Genomic DNA, 20,423 nt, shown 5'->3' on the forward strand with positions numbered 1-20,423 from the left:
GTTCGAATAAGTAACTCTTATGGTACGAAAATGATGAATGATATCTGGACTAAGTTACACACTTGTTTGTAGTGGTTCGGAATTAATAACATGATTTTGAAAGCTCGCATTATCCACGTATTACAGTATGCAACCGGTGACATTAAATATCTCTTTCATTTACAGCATTCCTCTTAGAACTTTGTGTGGGGATTTATGGTGAATATAATCCAACATTGCAAAACATTATGCTTCCAGTATATTTCATCTCTTGAAAAGTAGTTTCGCTTCTATAACGATGACAAGTCCGCTTTGATGATATTTCCTCATACAGTGGAAAATACAGTATCCTTATTTGAAATGATAACAATGTCTGCTTTATTAAACTGAGAGAGTTGCCAAATATGGACAGTTTTCTGTATATTTATCATATCTAAACAAATCCAGACCAGTGAAAAAAAGTGAGCACGCACACTATTCTCTCTCTCTCCTCTCTCTCTCTCTCTCTCTCTCTCTCTCTCTCTCTCACACACACACACACACACACAAACACATACGCATCCACACAATTAGGTAGGGCAAGAAGGAATGCAATGGTCAGCAGGGTGTTATGGATAACACAGAGGACATTTTATGCACCAAACAGGCCAGCTTCTAGAGAACAAACTGGACATTTAAAAACAGAGATAACAAGGGAAAATGACGAAGTAAATGTGAGCGCAAAATGGAATTCATTTTTAATCTGGTATGTCAATGCAAATGACACGTGAATATGTATATATATGACGAGAGATTGGCTGGAATACGTCTACATCAAAGTACCTTGAATAAACATTTCGGAAATTATTACATCATGTGACGCAAGGATCGGAAAAGCAAATCAGTATTTGCACGTAATTATTACTGATGGCGACTCCCTGGGATTTCAAGATTCTCCAAAACAAAGCTAATGATGCATAGTTGCATACCAGGAAAAAGCCATCATATCAATTACTGGGGATATGAAGCATCGTGAGCTGTCTAACGCTATTACTGTTGTTCTTAATATCTGTATTTAGAGCTTTATTTCTACGAAGAGATTTCACAATAAAATGAACGGAATAAAATTACCTCTAAAATGCGTCTTTTTCACATATTTTATATTGATATTCTATATTCTAAAGTGACACAACTAGAGAGATTATTCTTTACGATGATAACGCAGATGATGACGACGATAAAAAATGGATGTATATGACCATTAAGTTAATTACTGTCATTTCCCTTATTAGTAATAACGAACTACACATGTCGACAATTTCATCATTGTTACAGACATTTCTGAGGTATCCAATTGGAAATCTTTTTTTCATTATAAAGGTAATAGCAGTAATATCAGTTGCAGTGGTAACAAGAGTGTCAAGAAAATATTAATCTTTACCTGTTGATGGTGTAATTCTCTCTCTCTCTCTCTCTCTCTCTCTCTCTCTCTCTCTCTCTCTCTCTCTCTCTCTCTCTCTCTCTCTCAAACTTCAGATTTTAAAATGACTGTCTCTGCCCATCCTTATCTTTCCATTTCTCTTTCATTTCCTTTCCTCTTTGGCATTTTCGCTTTTCTCTCATAGGACGACTTCATTGGACCAGGAGTCGTATTGATCAACAGCTTAACAGGTGAAAGGGGACACCATTCAGTATGATATGACCTTTGCATATCCATATCAATATTTCTCTCTCTCTCTCTCTCTCTCTCTCTCTCTCTCTCTCTCTCTCTCTCTCTCTTTCTCCATTGCCTCTGCCCTTTTTAATCTTCCCCTTTCCAGTAGAATTCATAAATCGCATAGCTATCTTTCTTTGTTATTCTTCCTTTGAGGTTTCCCTCTTTGCCCTTGAATTAATTATTCGTACCTGTCTTACGTTATTTTTCCTCCCTGTGAACCTTTCTTGTTTATAGTTTCTGGGGTTTTTTTATTTGAATATTTATACTTCCATGTTGCTGTGTCACGTGAAAGTCTATATTTACAAATATGTCTTTATACATGGGCATATATATATATATATATAATGCGTATCTGTCACACTTTTGGTTCCTGGGTACACGTGCACTCCTATGCAATAACTGATAGATTAGATGACGTAAGACATCATACAGAACATCTGTGGTAATAAGGATGGATTAATGACTATATAACCTGTTATTACAAACGAGGTTTAATCATACTTTACCAGAGGCTAAGGGATTAAAATGTATCTTACTAAAGACTTAACTATTTTAGTCAGCCGTGTAATTGCCCAGATTTTACGTTTAAATGCTTAGCTCGTGCATGTACAAATGACAAAAAAATTAGGATAGTTGGGACTACCATGAAGCAGTTATGTATAGGAGTACTCGATTTAACAGGAGAAATATGAGTTATTAGGTGGGTTACTTCTCTGGGAATGTGATCCTAAATTAAAAATATTTTTAACTTATAAAATCATTATTCATTTTCGTTTCTTTCATTATTTGTAACCAAATCTCTCCTTTTGCTGCTGTCAGCCAGAAGAGATACCGTCTACATTAATAAGTTTACTTGTAAAAGTATTCTTCATTTTTTGTCTCCCTTATCTGCTACCAAATCTCTTCTTTAGGCTTTCAAAAGAGGCCTACGTAAAATTACATTCTTCGCCCGTCTCTCGTCTATCACTTGCAAAGATTCAATTTGTATTCACCTTCCTCGGTATATTTTCAGTGTCCCCAGATAATATTTCCTGTGACGTGAATGGGTGCAATGCTTTTTTTAATGATTATTATTACTCTTAATTACGGCGGTGCAGCTTCCATTCTGTCTATTTTCCTATCCGTATACAGCATTTTTTTTTAACATTGTTTAGGTCTTCTCAATGATGCCATCTTACAGTCTGCCTAATAAATTCTCTGAACAGATATATTCATAACTATCATATACTTTTCTTTTTCTTCATGTTCTGCATCCCTATTTTTGTAATCTACCTGGCCTTGTAATCTACCCATTCTTTCTGATCTGTAAAGTTTATCTGACCTTATATTCTAGTTATCCTTTCTTTTCTGTATCCTTCCCTGTACAATTTACCTTGTCTCATATTCTCCTTATTCTTCCTGCTCTGTCTCCTTCTTTTGCACATTTTGCCCGGCCTTCTATTCTACCCATTCTCTCTGTTCTGTCGCCTTCTTTGTACAATTTACCTAGACTTGTAAGCTTGGCTTTTCAAGAATATAACTAACTTCTGTATAAAGAAAATACAATCGCTTCTAAAATTATGTTATCATCTTCACCTTGCTCCACAGGCTGACCGCTTTTTCAGTGTCCCCCACAACCCGCTTTTTATCTCTTACATTTTCTCCTTACATCTTATTTTCTCTCTCTTTGTCCCGACGTGAAGACCTCAGGCAATCATCTCAATGGCAAACTCCAGCATCATTATATGAATCTCGTTCCCGTCCCAGATTTTTCTCAATACCCATCTGTCCTTCTTCCTCGCAATGTCAATTACGGTACGTTACAGTTGGTAGGTCAGAGTCAGGTCGGGGTGAGTCGGGGGTCCACGTCAGCCCTCCTATTCCCCTTCACGTTTTACCTTACTTAACAAGCCGCCTCAAGGCAAAAGACGGTGCTGGCATAAGGGCGGCTTAATATAAAGTAGCCACCATCAATTACTTTTGCCCGTTTACTCTCGGCTTAATAGAGCTCTTTCATACGCTATTCGTAATTGCGTTCGATAGTACTCTTTGACAAACGTAAGTAAGAAAGGAGACATATTTGTAAAAGATGGCCCTAGTGGAGTTATAAATTATCTGTAAAAGACTGCACTACTAGAGATATAAAATATCTGTAAAAGACTGAACTACTAGTTATAAATTATCTGTAAAAGACTGCACTACTAGAGATATAAATTATCTGTAAAAGACTGCACTATTAGAGATATAAATTATCTGTAAAAGACTGCACTACCAGAGATGTAAATTAGCTATAAAATATTGCACTAGTAGCGATATAAATGATCAATAAAAGACTGTACTACTAGAGATATAAATAACCAAGAAAAGACTGCATTACTACAGGTATGAATTATCTGTAAAAGAACACTACGAGAGCTATAAATTATATTATCAATAAACGATAACAATACAAGAGAAAATTTGTCTGTAAAACCTTTAATACCTTTCTTTGGAGAAATTACACAAGCTAAAAAGTAATGAAGAAAAACGATACTGGGAATGATATAATGAAAAAAAAAATTATCAATATTTAAGGTCCACTGTCAATGACAACCACCCTCCGGAAAAAGGACAAAAAAAAAAAAAAAAAAAACTCGAAATGTATAATGCGAGCCACATCACAATACTGAACATAATTGGCCATTTAACAGCCAATACAAAAGATTATCATCTGGGAAAAGAAGGGGAAGAATGATAAAAGAATAAAAAAAAAAAAGGAAAAAGGACCTGAGGATAGACGAGAAAATCTTTTATTCATAACCTCAAATATTGGAATGACGGGTCTCGAGTTTTCTATAACTTTCGTCTCCTTCTGACGAATCTGCAGAGTCAGCGATATTTTTCTTTTATTTACTTACTTTTTTTTTCTAAATCTCCCGGAAGTGATTCTCTCACTGTCATCAAGATACTGATGATTGGTTAGGGGTCGTTGGGTAAAGTTATGGATATTCGGTTGCACGTATACCCTACACACATTTACTTACACGCACACTCACACATTATATATATATATATATATATATATATATATATATATATATATATATACACATATATATATATACATATATATATATATATATATATATATATATATATATATATATATGCTAATCTTCTTGTGTATAATCAAAACATCTAGTGATGTGGAAATCTTTCTATATGAAGGGTTCTTCCTCGATTTATTCTACTTCCCGCTGTTCGAGGGTTTTTTCTTTTGTTCTTTCATATTTGTGCCCACATGAAAATAACTATAGCTGAAACAAATAAAAATGAAAAACATTGCTTCAGTGCATTTATATTTAAGTGTGTGCGCGCACGCGTTAGCATATGTATGAATATAAAATGTTTAATTTGGAAGTGTTGGGAGGAAGCAGGAGAGGAATACCGAAACGTATTGAATAGCCGGAGTGAAAAAGGGCACAAAATTTTAGTTTATGATTCTGCTCGACACAAAGCGAACAGTCAGTGCCTATCAATAAAAACAAATCTGTTATTCCCGCTAATAGTTAAATCGCCATGAAAATATATTTATCATCGTAGTTTTATCAACCTGATATCTTTGCAAAGTTAAGGTCAATCCTGGTTGGAAAGTAGGCGTCAATAAAAAAAAGTATTAATCCTTATGGTTTTTAATCAAACCGAAACGCTGTTGTAAACATACCTGCAGTGTGATTGTGGAATAAGACAGTCGTCTGTTTTCTCCCTAACCTTTGGCACCCAGCTAAGTGCCAAAAATGGGTTGACTGGGTGATAGGCACCCGTTTAACAAAAACTCCCACCTCGCAACTGCCAGCTCTAATGGAAAAGTAAGCTATCAAAATACAATTTGCTGATGGAGTGAACGAGGCATGTTCTCATCAAGGATACGTCTAAGCTACGTTAAATGCGATTTGGAACGGAACCCGATAATGAAATGTCAACGTAATCATGAATTACGAGAATCTAATAATACCAGAAGCAGCATTTATACGATACGGACGTTAGTAATACGAATATCTTATTTTGCTAAACTACGTGTGAAAAAGCTGTAATTTGATTTTAGGTTGAGTGGTTAACGCAGAGGATAGATAGATAAAAAAAGAGGTCAGGATTAAAGTAGTTACGGCATCAGTGATGAAAGAGGATTAATGAACAAAAGGAAAAAAATTATGGAATATACCATAAGAGCCAACTCATCAAGGAGTAATGAATCATTACCAGTTAGTGTGGAACTTGCAAATAGAATGTAAGAGATAAAAAAAAGTGGCATTATAGCGACGAAAGAGGATATAATGTTGAAACTTCATCGATGATAGTCAATTAGCAAACGAGATCTTCGCCGGAGGATAATGAACAGGATGCTGACATAACGACAATGCCATGGAGAATGAAAAGATTCAGTGAAAAATGTTCAGACATCCAGGAAATGAGGAAACACTCACAGCTTGGGTGTACGTATCTTGGAAGCTAGAGAATATATAAAGGATAAAGGTTACCAGTGAATATCTAGCAGGCAAAGAATGCAGGCAGGTAGTCATTAAACAACCAAGAAATAGTAAGGGAATGAGCACATTAAGAGTGAACACCGAGACAGTAACCGAATACAGGTTACAATTCAACATTCGATAGGGAACATTCACCAGGTGAAAGAGCCAATAAACATCCAAAAAATAAAAGAATGAACATCAAGGAGGCGCAAAATGTACACAGGTTCTGAGGAAACATTCAGGAGGTAAAACACACCAACAGGTTACGATACGATATTCGGGAGTGAATATTCAGCGGGTAAAAGAGCGCTGGTAGGTCGTAAATAAACATCGAAAAAAATAAGACTGTGAAGACATATTACGAGTGAACATCCAGGGAGTAACAGAATGAATATATAGGTTACGAGGAAACATTCAGGACATAAAACATGTCTAGGTTACCAGGAAAACTTCGTCCGCTAAAGGAATGCAAAAAGGTTAAAAATCCAGAAAAAAAACAATGGGAACATTTATAGGTTACGGCACAATATCCAGGAAGTAGGACAGTGCATTCCGGTTACGAGCGGCAGTTGACAAGGCGTATCAGATGCGGTCAATACTCTGCCGAGGTAAATTCTGGAAGAGATCGCAAAGCACCGTAGAGACCGTCAAAGCTAATACGCAAAGGTCACTGCAATGCTGCAATCTTGCTGGCAAGTGAATAAGACAGACTGCTGTCTGCATATATTTGAGGGTGTATGCTTCGTCTACGGCATATCTTTAGAATAGAAGGAAAAGAATCAGACAATTTACTGCCAGTCAGTTTCCATCTATACACGCACATACACACACAAACATTATACATACATACATACACACACACACACACACGCATATATATATATATATATCTTCTGAAATGTACAGACTCCTGACAGACTGTAGATGTTTAATAATCAGGAAAGATGCACTGTATATGTAAGTGTTTACATAATAAAAATATGGAATGTTAGTCCATATATTATAAAAGTCTAAAACTAAAGAGGTCAACCAGATTGCTTGCAGGAATGTGATCAGACTAGAGACGCTAAAGATGACGTATACAATAAAAAGTAGGCTAAGATAACATACCGTCACCTGTAGTCATTCAATTGTTTATAAACATTAGTCCAAGCTCCCTGCTTGAGACAACTACCGCCTACGTGATCTGTAGCGTGTCTCATTTGATTGTGTGTTCGTATGAAACTATGTCATTGTATGTATGTTCATATGTTCGAACTACTGTCTGTTCCTTCATAACTTGTAACGGAGATGGTAGACAAGCAGAACAGAGTTAGTGATCGTCATTAGAAGACCTGTACCTCTTTACCTAAGCTTTATCATGTAGAGGAATAGGATTAGCCATCATCATTGGCAGAAGCGATCAAGCTATCGTTATTAGAAGACTTGTACAATCATACCTGATCTTCACCATGTAAAACTTCAGAAGAATATATAATTTTTTTATACTTAGTGTTTTCTACAAGAACCTCACCGAACCATGAGTTTAACACATCGTCGTAAAGATAATACCGACTTCGTAAGTGATCTACAAAACCCCAGACACTCCCTTGAAGGATGGAAGTGCAATACCAACCGACTTAGCGTATAGATTATCGCTAGTCTAACATTACCTCATAGGGCGCCTTATCATACAAGGCACAAGCCCTAATATTGGTGGCCAGCGTACCAGAAGAACTCTACAACGTCCTACGAAGAAAAACCACCAGGAATAATATCATGTATCATAAGAAGTCAACGACGACGGAAGCAGCAGATTCTTCAAGCAACATAGTATCATCGTTAGTGAGCGACTTCAGAAAACAATAAGAACTCTTCAACGACGACGAAAGCAACAGATTCTTCAAGCAACTTAGTATCATTGTTTAGTGAATAACTTCAAGAAACAAAACCGACGTGTCTTTTTCATACGACAACGCAAGCTTCGTCTCTCATTAGAATCATTCAAGAAAACATCGTTAGTGAGCGTTTCCGGCACTCCAAGAAACAAACCGAACGCGTCTGCAGCATCGGATCTTTCAAGGGCTCGAATCATCGAAACAACGCGCACGGGGGAAACTGAAGCCAAACCAGGTCATCCGCTAAATAGAGAAGGAGGACCAAGGCCGTGTGTCGTTATCGGAACCCACCCTGACTTCCCACAAAAGCAAGCTAAGTACAATTTTTTTTATTCATTTGGAGTAAACTTTGAGTGTTTCCTTTGCAGGTCGAATTTCGTTATTCCTGTGGCTGAAGTTACGAGACATTCTTAATCTTACTTTTTTACAGAAATTATCTACATCATTGAGATTTCGCTACTGCGAGTTTTTATCTTTGAGTGTCTGTTTCCAGAAGTTCTACTGAAAAAAATATCATAATCATATACTATGTTAATTTTATCATTTTGGGTGATTATTAATCCCTTACGTAACAAATCATATTAAACAATGAATATGCGTTTACGCAGTGGACGTCTGTATTTATACAGATGCATGGATAGGGTCGTTAAGCACCGTAGTGATTAGAAAACAACACAAAAAACAAGTGGAACACCCGTACAAATCTATATAAATTAGAGGTAACACTATTTCGGGTCATGACAATAAATGCTCCTTTGCAAAGTCCCGATCGCAGTTTTAGCCTTGAGTTTTTGAGTTATATAAAATATCGAACCTCAATGACTCAACTCAACTTTAAAAATATGGCTGGATTGCAAGGAATAACATGTCTGTAAAAAACTTTCATCAGGCTAAATGCGCTGACCAGGATCCCTCACTATTTCAAATTTTAGCAAAGAATGAAGTACAAACAGTTAATATTGTATGCAGTAGTGATAACTTGTCTTATTAGTAATCGCTCAGTTCCTAATAGTTCGTCATTCATTGCTTTATACGTAATCAGCAACATAATGCTAAAAACACACAATATGTTGCCGATGGTAATAAAGAGAAGGATCCTAATTATTACAAAAAGAAATAGAAACAGTAGCCCGTTCAGAATCAAACAAGCAAACTCGGTGACTGTGTCACCTAGTCAAGCGGTCAAGGTCAGTCAAAAAACTGCCGAGTTGTTCAAAGCAAAGCAAATTCCACACAATAAGCGACTCTAGCAGAGTGGGGAAAAAGCGATGTTGGATCATACATCCCAAATACCTTTTTAAAATTAAAAAGGAATTTCCCTATGCATCACACGACCGTATAAAGTAATCAGAGGGCAGGTTTTTTTTCGTTTTTGTTTTTTTTTTTAATACATAAGTTATTATAAGTAGTGGTGGATTAAGCCTGACTGTACGCGCCATAAAAATTAGAATATCTTGATTTATTTCATTAGTACACGTATTATCCTGTATTTACGGACTCACCGTCTGTTGTTCGAACTTCCCTAATGAGAAGTCCGGATAAGCGAGCGCTTACAGATACCTCTATAGGTTTATAAAAAACATTGATCTTGTATCTAGTGTAAGTTGTAATATCCATCTAGTGTAATTGTAAGATCCATCTAGGGGTATACAAAATATTATCTTACATCCTGCAAAATAAGGCGTGTTTATCAAAGGGAAATCCATATAAACCTTCAAACATATAAAATCCGTTTGAACAAAAATGAGACAGTTAATCAAATAATAACTTATATAAAAGGAACTATACATTTGTCTCATAAATCGTAACATTGTTCAAATGACCCAACAGAATTCCTCCCACAACCGCAGTCGCACTTTGCACGCAAAATCTCGAGAAGCATGCCCTCGAATGTCTTAGTGCGTGTAAAAAGACTTTTTGCTGGGAAATGAAATTTTAATCCTTCCCGCACTCTGAAATATAACGATTTCCGCGAACAAAGCCTAAAAGTATACATATCGTGGATACGGAAGTTATAAATATCGCATTTTTTATTGTTGCTAATTTTTATCACGCCCAACCAGTCGTGGATGAATCTCTCTGATAATCTATCTGAAAGTAATATCCGTAAAGTCATTCAAGCAGAGGTGATTCAGCAGAAATTTTTTTTATCTTTTATCTGAATGACCAGGAAGTTTCTCCACTAGCGAGTGATCTCTGGAAAAACGGATGTATTTAACACAAAATACGGTCTAAGGACAAACATTAAGCTATATACGTACCTTCGTGTAGACTTTCAATGAAATTTCAAAATAGAGATAAATGACGTAGTTGAAAAATGTTAGTAATAGGAGTCATTAGGAAATCAAATAAGCCCATATAATTTTTCCCTCAAACGTCATGCCATAAAAGATCGGACTTGGCGTATCTGCGTAGATTTCTGTCGCTTAAACAAGGAAACGACTTCCGATAGTTTCCAGTGCGATGTACCGACGACATCTTATCTCTGTTAGGTTTAGAATAAATTTTTTTCACCAACTTGGACTTACTTAAAGGCTTTTACCTGATACCATTACCTAAGTGATTGTACCTCATACACCGTTTTTTTTCAGCACACTCAGGGGACATTATCAATTTTTTACGTATGCCTCCGGCTTACGTTGCACCCCATTACAATATAGTGTTTGGAGATTTTTAGGGGATACCCTACATGCCTATATGGATGATCTTGTAATCTTTTCTAATACCTTAGAAGTACATCACATAAAGTAGAGCTAGTGCTACAGAGACAAAGACAAATAATCTCAGAGTAAAATATCTAAATGTGAGTTTTTAAAAACCGAACATGTTTATCTAGGTTTTATGTGTCTGGTCAAGGTCTTAAAAGTAGTCCATGGTAAGGTGTCGGCTATTCATAACTTTAACGGTACTTATTAACGTAAAAGGGGGATACAGCACTTTTGCGCTTTAGTGGGTATTACAAAACGTATGTAAATATGTAACTCTTCAATCATGACAGCTCCTTTAACAGATCTTACGAAGAAGAGCGTAGATTGATTATGGTCTAAAAAAAGCATCAACAGGCGTTCGATATCTTAAAAGCGGAATAATGCAGCTTACCTAACTTAAAAATCCCTGATTTAAATAAGGAATTTTTTTTTATTTGCAACAGACGCCTCAGACCAAGGGTAAGAGGGATACTACTTCAGTAATATGATAAACAGTTCTTCCCTATAGCTTTTTATTCACGTAAACTAAAGCCCTCTGAAAGTAAATATGCAGTAATAGGCAAGGAAGGGCTAGGTATCTTTAACTCACTAGTACGTTTTAAGTTCATAATCTATGGCTATCCTGATAAAGTCCTTACTGAACATGAGTCCTTTACCGAGTTTTTTCAAAGGCTTTAATCACAGTCCAAAAGGAACTCGGTGACAAATGATCATTCAGGTCTTTGGAGCCAAGATAAGATATCTACCTGAAAGCAAATATCATAGCTGACGCATTATCCCGCAATCCCGCACCATACTGCAAAGAACCATTAATTAGACTAAAAGATATAGAAACATCCGTGCCTATTGTTTAAAACCGTATCTAAACAAGAAAATTCCTTAACCCAAGAGATCGCGAGCATTGAATATCTGGGTCGGAGCGCAGAACTGTTACAAACTGAACAAAGCAAGTGTCAACAGCGATAAGCAAAACAATAAACACCAAACAATAAACACTTCGAAACGGAAACAGGGTCAGCGGCTAAGCAACAATAAACACTTCGGGCAGAAACCCTAAAGCAAAAGTATATTTAAAGTATGTGTATCAGAATAATGTAATCAAATGTATATATTGTAGGTCTGTGACGAGGTAAACCCGAAGAACAGCAGATGACTAACGACCAGGTATTAGTAATAATCTCTTTCATACCAATCGTCATAAACTGGTTGCATTCCGTCATCCAGGGTTCCCTACTATGTCACAGAAAGCCAAATCACTATTTTACTGGCCTACAATGCTTACAGATATAAAAAGCACATAACTGATTGTAACACGTGTCATGAAGACAAGGGGACACACTAAGACACCTGTCAGTTTAAGGGCCTATCCTGTGCCAAATCAATCCTTGAAAGAATATACGTAAGAATTATTAACAGAATTACGATCTGACAGAGGGAATAAACACTTCTTAGTGTTAATAGTTCCTTGACACGTTATTATAGAATTAATAGCGACTAAAAACAACACCGCCAATTATTGAGTGCGTTACGAATATTTTATGAGTGCTAAATCAATAAATATGGAATTCAACACATAATAATCTGTGACTCGGGTGGTGTAAATCAATCAATAAGTCTTCCTTAACACGTTGTGTGAATTCCTTTCCATTAAGAAACCAATAATATAATATCACCCAGAGTCATCGGTTTGGTAGAATAACGGATAATTAAATAGGAAGTGTCAATGTCTTACGAGTTACAACTCGTGATGTTGGATCCGAACTGGATTATAGCGGTTCTCGCGGTTTTAAATACCTTTATCATTTATATCTTGTATCTATAGAATTGATGCCGCAAGTAGCCTTATACGGTACGCCGCTAGAACACTTTTCCACATATTCAAGCCAACCATTAATTTATCAAAGATATATAAAAAAAAATATATAAATAAATAAATATAAAAAAATAAAATAAATATGGATACAAGTGGAGTCAATATAATACACTCCGTAAGAAGTCGGACGGGTTACAAATTATAATAAAAAAGGAATCACGATAAAATCAATAAGCAAAACGTAACCATAGATAATTAAATATCCAAATATATATGCGTAAAGATTTGAACTCTAACTTAACGCTTTAGTAATGACAAATAAGCTAAAAGTTCAAACATATCCAAAATCTGCTGACATATTGTCTGTCCCGGTGATTTATATTCGTAGTCAATGAAAAAAAAAAAAAAATTAAATAAATAAATAAAAAATAAATAATAAATTAATAATAATAAATAAATAAATAAAATAAAATAAAAGAGATTTTAAAGTCAGGAAGTCTAGAAGTGAAAATGTTATCTATGAAATAATCCTATATGAATCTTATACAGGGCTAATAATATATATAGAATTTGTATGGAAACCTTTTTCATATAGCTTGAATAAGGAATATTTAATTAACATAATTACAATTATGCAGTTTTCCAACATGAAACTAATATATTGTTCAATTTTGGTACTGTTTTTTTTTTCAGACATTCTTCTCATTGCGGGTGGAGAATTAAAACACAAAATAAAATATCATTTGAAAATACTAAAGTCTTATCTCTTACAGCAAGTAACGTAACTCTTAGCTGGCTGAGAGCAATCTCCTGCCAAGTGACGACGTCATCATTGCCGTATCAGCATTTGTTCCTTTTAACCTCAATAATCTGCTTACACAGGCTTCATCTGTGTGTCGTCTCTGCTTGCAAAAGCAGATTGACTGGAGAAAGGAATGCTTAGTTCATGAACTTCACATGTGGTTCATAGGTCACATGACAGGCCACATAACATATTCTTATCCGTGTGTGTAATGCAATTAGTTAAGGACTTGTAATCATTTTAAAATTAATGAACAATATAAGCAATAGAATTTCTATAACAACAAAATGAATTAATTTTTTTTTTCTGAACCTCATAGACATTTAGAAGTATCAAGATAATGTATATGAATATTTACTTGCAACATTAGCCTATTACAATTCAAGTAAAACATTCATGGGAAAATGTCACATTTTCTTGAAAAACCCAAAGTTTATATAGAAATTAGTTACATAGTGGGTTTTTCGTTGCATCTCCTACCTATTAATAAAGTTTAAAAATTAACCTCAGAGGATGCGCACGAGAAAATTGAATATGAAACTTTTGTTAGGGCACATAGAATCATGATTAATCTTCTCTTTGACTCTTATGTTGCCTGGCAATCTTACAATTAGCTCCGTTTTCCACTTCTTTGTCTAGTAACTTACTACCAGTAATATCGAATTTTCTTTGAGATTCGTAATGATATCTATTTATTTTTTTTTATAATTATGGATATTTTTACAAGTCATCATAGACCTGGATAGGTTTCACTCATTGTTAATGCCATGGATAAAAAAGTTTGTACAGCGGACTCTTTTGAATTCCAAAATATCAGCGAATTTCATGTGGGTTAAGTCTTGGTCTAAATGGCTCTCTTCCCTCCCCTGTATTTGGATGTCGTCTGAATTTACTTTGCCCTTGTGACAAGTATAATTTCACTTGCAGGCTGATTAATGGAACCGGTTACAGTATCCTGCAGTACGAGAGTTTCACATAGCAACTTCAAAAATCGTTCGTCGCTGCGGATGACTACAGTCAAGTAACAACCGCCTACAATGTGAAAGGAATTTCATGGACTTCTTCGACCGACACCGTATCTCGTCGTTAATCTCGTTTTAATGCGGAACGCTCCGGCGGCTGTCGGAATCGACTACAAAAAGGGACATACTTCCGACAATTACGACCCGAAGGATATTCAACTCTACTTTGCTGGCGAAGGACTCGTGCTGGGATGTTTTTTTTATTCATCGCGAACGTAATCGTGTTGCTTAGGATGCAGAGAATAAGTATGAGCGCAAAAATAGAACGTTGGACCCGCCCAGGCAAATTTTCCCCTTGTTTTAACCATTGAAAAAGGCCGTTTCAATTGGCTAAAGGTGGTTGTCTGGAACTGTGTAATGGACGAAAAGTTGTTCGAAAGCTAGTTAAATGTGAAGTAGTATAACCTCGGTCGTGTATCCTATATATATAAATGATCATAAATAACAGAGTCGAAATATATCTTTGCGTGTACGCAATAGGAATCTCTTATATAAATGATCATAAATAACGGAATCGAAATATATCTTTGCGTGTACGCAATAGGAATCTATTTAAAGTGCACATATATTAATCATAATTATATGAATCCATATACATATGTATAAACAAATCAGGTAGCCTATAATCAATCTGTTACCTTTTATCTTACCAATATCTGCAGTTATTTATGAGTTAGTATATGAATTAATGAATCAGATATATAACATTTAGCATAAAAATCAACGAATCAATCAGCATAAACATTAATAATTTTATCAATTCATATATGAACTTTGTTATCAGTTAAAATATGATTTTTATCATGTTAATCTTCATTCTATGCAATTATCAGAGTACATTAGTATTTTCTGTAGCATAAGTATCTTAAAGAGATGAAGTGAAAAACTGTATCATTATATATCACGTGATCACTATTATTTACCAATATCATTGTTTTATATTTTATTACTTGAATCAATTCATGTACACCATGAATTTTTATTACTTTATATATATATATATATATATATATATATATATATATATATATATATATATTCACATAGTGTCTGTATCACACTCCTATAAGTCAAATGCAAGTCAAGTTTGAGTAAATATTCAGTAGTTGGTTTGGTAGCTGACCGAGCTAATGTAAGTGTTTACATAATAAAATATGGAATGTTAGTCCCATATATATAAAAGTCTAAAACTAAAGAGGTCAACCAGATTGCTTGCAGGAATGTGATCAGACTAGAGACGCTAAAGATGACGTATACAATAAAAAAGTAGGCTAAGATAACATGCCGTCACCTGTAGTCATTCAATTGTTTATAAACATTAGTCCAAGCTCCCTGCTTGAGACAACTACCGCCTACGTGATCTGTAGCGTGTCTCATTTGATTGTGTGTTCGTATGAAACTATGTCATTGTATGTATGTTCACATGTTTTCGAACTACTGTCTGTTCCTTCATAACTTGTAACGGAGATGGTAGACAAGCAGAACAGAGTTAGTGATCGTCATTAGAAGACCTGTACCTCTTTACCTAAGCTTTATCATGTAGAGGAATAGGATTAGCCATCATCATTGGCAGAAGCGATCAAGCTATCGTTATTAGAAGACTTGTACAATCATACCTGATCTTCACCATGTAAAACTTCAGAAGAATATATAATTTTTTATACTTAGTGTTTTTCTACAAGAACCTCACCGAACCATGAGTTTAACACATCGTCGTAAAGATAATACCGACTTCGTATCGTGGATCTACAAAACCCCAGACACTCCATTGAAGATGGAAGTGCAATACCAACCGACTTAGCGTATAGATTATCGCTAGTCTAACATTACCTCATAGGGCGCCTTATCATACAAGGCACAAGCCTTAATATATCGCCCAATCAATCAGTCCAAGGATCGTTACTAGTACTGACAAGTAATTTACCCAATTTCCAAAAAAACAAACATTTGGGACTCACTCACATATACATGATATATATATTTTATATATATTATATATATAAAAAAAAAAATATATATAATATATATATATATATATATATATATATATATATATATATATATAGATATATTATGATACTTTTCCAACGATTCATTTCATAATGAAAGATTTTTCATCAACTCGTAAAAAAAAGAACATTGTAAATTTAAAACGTCAACATAAATAGGCTAAAATATATCTTACCAACGAAAAATAGCCTGTGGACAGTTTAAGAGTAATTGGACCATTCATATCACGCATGAATAACACATTCATATATGATATTTTTTTCTTTTTTCAATTTAGATTTAACCGCCCCCCTTTCCCCCCACATGAAATCCGTCGAAATTCTGTGTTTTAAATGTATATACCACTGTTACCAGACTGAATAAACTACATCTTTAAAGCTACAATATAAATAACCAAACACAGCTAACGATACAAAATATAAGAATCACAATTAATGCGAACGCGTTATTAATGACAGCGATTACGCGAGAAAAGACCATGAATAACGTAATACCTTCGACACTGGACGAATGACGGAATATTAATAAAGCAAATGTAATCAATAACGCGCTGATGAGGAAACTCGTCGACTGAATGGGAAGCGGCTCTGTCTGGGTTCATTACAAAATTATATGAAAAAAAAGAAAAAAAAAAGAGAGAGAAAGGGATAATGAAGGAAGAGAAGAGAGTTCTTCGACAAGTCATTGTTTTGAAGTACTCTCCAGTCGTTCGGTGTCTTCTTGTGTGTGTGTTTTTTTTTTTTTTTTTCGCTTTTAACAATAATTTTCGATCTGCTTCTGGGGTGTTACATGATAACCTCAAACGTCGATAACAAGTGACATTGAATTTTAGTAATTCATATTATCACTGCAGTCATAAATGATAAGTTAAAAGCAGTAATAGTAATATTGTTTGCAGTCATAAATGATAAGTTAAAAGCAGTAATAATAATAGTAATAGTAATGACAAGAGTAGTAATAGTAATACAGTTTGCAGCCATAAATGATAAGTTAAAAGCCGTAACAGTAATATTGTTTGCAGTCATAAATGATACATTAAAAGCATTAACAATAATATTGATTGCAGCCATAAATAATAAGTTAAAAGCAATAACAGTAATATTGTTTGCAGTCATAGATAATAAGTTAAAAGCCGTAACAGTAATATTATTTGCAGTCATAAATGATAAGTTAAAAACAGTAATAGTAATATTTTTTGCAATAATAAATAATAAATTAAAAGCAGTAACAGTAATATTGTTTGCAGTCAAAAATGATAGGTTAAAAGCCGTAACAGTAATATTGTTTGCAGTCATAAATGATAAGTTAAAAGCCATAAGAGCAATATTGTTTGCAGTCATAAATGATACGTTAAAAGCATTAACAATAATATTGATTGCAGTTATAAATAATAAGTTAAAAGCAATAACAGTAATGTTGTTTGCAGTCATAGATAATAAGTTAAAAGCCGTAACAGTAATATTGTTTGCAGTCATAAATGATAAGTCAAAAACAGTAATAGTAATATTTTTTGCAGTCATGAAAAATAAATTAAAAGCAGTAACAATAATATTGTTTGCAGTAAAAAATGATAGGTTAAAAGCCACAACAGTAATATTGTTTGCAGTCATAAATGATAAGTTAAAAGCAGTAATAGTAATATTGTTTCCAGTCATAAATAATGCAGTCATAAACAATAAGTTAAAAGCAGTAACAGTAATATTGTTTGCAGTAAAAAATGATAAGTTAAAAGCCGTTACAGTAATATTGTTTGCAGTCATAGATAATAAGTTAAAAGCAGTAACATTAATATTGTTTGCAGTCTTAAATAATGAGTTAAAAGCCGTAACAGTAATATGGTTTGGAGTCAAAAATGATAAGTTAAAAGCCATAACAGTAATATTGTTTGCAGTCATATGTAATAAGTTAAAAGCAGTAAGAGTCATATTGTTTGCAGTCATAAATGATAACTTAAAAGTAGTAACAGAAATATTGTTTGCAGTCTTAACCGATAAATTCACGCAAAGTTTAATAAATGCACAAAAAAGTTAATAACATATTATCACTTCTCCAAATAATGATGCCTTTATAAAACCAGAAAACTAATGCAATGGAATATTATGTTATGATAAAACAAGTGATAATGATAACGATGATGTTGATTGATGAGAATTTAACAATGGCCGTTGAGATAACTACTATGATGGCAATGATGCATGAAGAAATGATGATAACTACCAAAGTGATAGACGATAATAAACAAGAAATAGCTTTGGCTAAAAATTCAATGTTTATGTTATTTCATTTTTCTAGCTATTTGCAATGTCTTTTGCATTTTCCAGCAGCAATCTGGTTCATAATACCCAAGCGATCTCTAGTTAAACATCATCAAAATAAGTGAAAACTAATGTCACTATGGTTTCAAACAAGTTTTTTATTTACAGAAAATGTTTTCAGTACAATCGAATATCACACATCTAGTCGAGCGAAATTGTATATATACGCGTTTCATTATTACCTTTACGGCAACGGAAATTCCGAACGAACACAGTTTCCAACTTTTCACACCAGTCGCGTATCCGGCGTTTAAACTAAGGCTTAGGGTCCTCCCTTCTTTACGCTACGCCGACCAGCCACCGACTGACTGACTGAGGGGGTAGGCTGGCTGGCTACCTGTTCGCCGATGCCAGCCAGCTACCAGGAGCGACAACACACACACGAACGTACACACGGCTTGGCTACCCACACCCTCTCTCTCTCCCTCTCATTAGGAGTAAATTGTGAAAACTATCGTTTTACACCCATACTATCAGCCTCTGTTAGTCTCCTGTTGCAAGGATACTGATGAGGCAATGACGTTTTACTCAACCTTGCCAGATATGTCACAACGCGACGGACAAACATGTTTGCATGAGGAGGGTGGACGCCTTCCCTACCCTCCCGACCACCCGAGCGATAAACCGGTTTGCATGGGGTGGGCGGCTGTGTCATGCCTCCCCTACTGTCACCAGGGGGAGGACAAACGAGATCAGATCCTCTCAGAACTTATCATTATAGATGATTTACGTTCCATATCTATTTATCTGTCATCCACTCGTATTGTTCGCCCTCCTTTCTACTACTTGTCCTCCTCCTTTTCCATTTTCATGACACCTCAGGTTACTTATCATCTACCCCGAGCATTCCATTCCATCAATTGCATCTTTCCCTTTCCCATCCAGATGGTTGTGACACCAGTTTTACTACCACCCAGACTCAACACCCTTTTAAAACTTCGCGAACTCGTTACAGTAGAATAGGAATCACGCCCACCGGCGCCTGTGACCTTTGGAAATGCAGGGGGATAAATATGTTCTTTGAAATTTCACCCCTCCTAAGTCACAACCTTTCGCTATGAATCATTACCTCTCTCCTTTGGGCGTTCGGTGAACCATCCCAGAAGTGATCTGTAGCGAACTATTTTGCAGTAGAACGAATGAGTGGTTGCTCATGGGGTGTATGCAAGTTGGTCTTTGATGGACACCGTCAGTTCTATTACGCCTAAGGTGGGGACCAAATGACCAGTGTTCCTGAATCTTAACCTTCTGTGAGCTCTTAGCTTGAGGATAGTCTCAAGCATATTTTCCTGTATTTTGCTGAATTTTACAGCTAAGTACTTTTGGACAGATTCCTTTTGAATTTTCTAATTTCATTTTTCGTCTTTCCTAGTAAAGAAGGAACACTTTTGGAGTAGGAACGTCAAATATTACAATGCTAGGTAAAGTAAGGTAATTCTAAATGCATCAAAGGTGCGGTACAATTCAGTTTTATCCTTCTTTTTATACATTTTATAAAAATAACCCTAACGCATTGACAAAGTTATAAAATACATATAAAGATCAATCTATGTTTTAAGACTAACCTGGCCTGGAAATGCAAGATTTCGTGAACAGAAACCCACGTACTACAACTTATTACACCAAACTGAACAACGTACAGTAATAACACTTACTGTATACGTATAAAAAAAATTCGAAGTGTTTTAAAATAATTTCATAATTATCTGAACAC

At 35.0% G+C, this 20,423-nt stretch overlaps 1 protein-coding gene across 2 annotated transcripts in view; it reads right to left on the bottom strand.

Annotated features, from left to right (window-relative positions):
- The window catches only part of LOC135208668 (uncharacterized), a 108,940-nt gene extending 89,924 nt beyond the window's left edge, over positions 1–19,016 (bottom strand). For both annotated transcript variants that reach the window (XR_010313197.1, XM_064241097.1), the window contains exon 1: positions 18,892–19,016. The gene's annotated coding sequence lies outside the window, so the exon portion shown is untranslated. The remainder of the gene's footprint in view (positions 1–18,891) is intronic.
- Positions 19,017–20,423: the final 1,407 nt, after the last annotated feature.

This window comes from Macrobrachium nipponense, chromosome 35 (assembly GCF_015104395.2).
Source record: "Macrobrachium nipponense isolate FS-2020 chromosome 35, ASM1510439v2, whole genome shotgun sequence".
Classification (NCBI taxonomy): Eukaryota; Metazoa; Arthropoda; class Malacostraca; order Decapoda; family Palaemonidae; genus Macrobrachium; species Macrobrachium nipponense.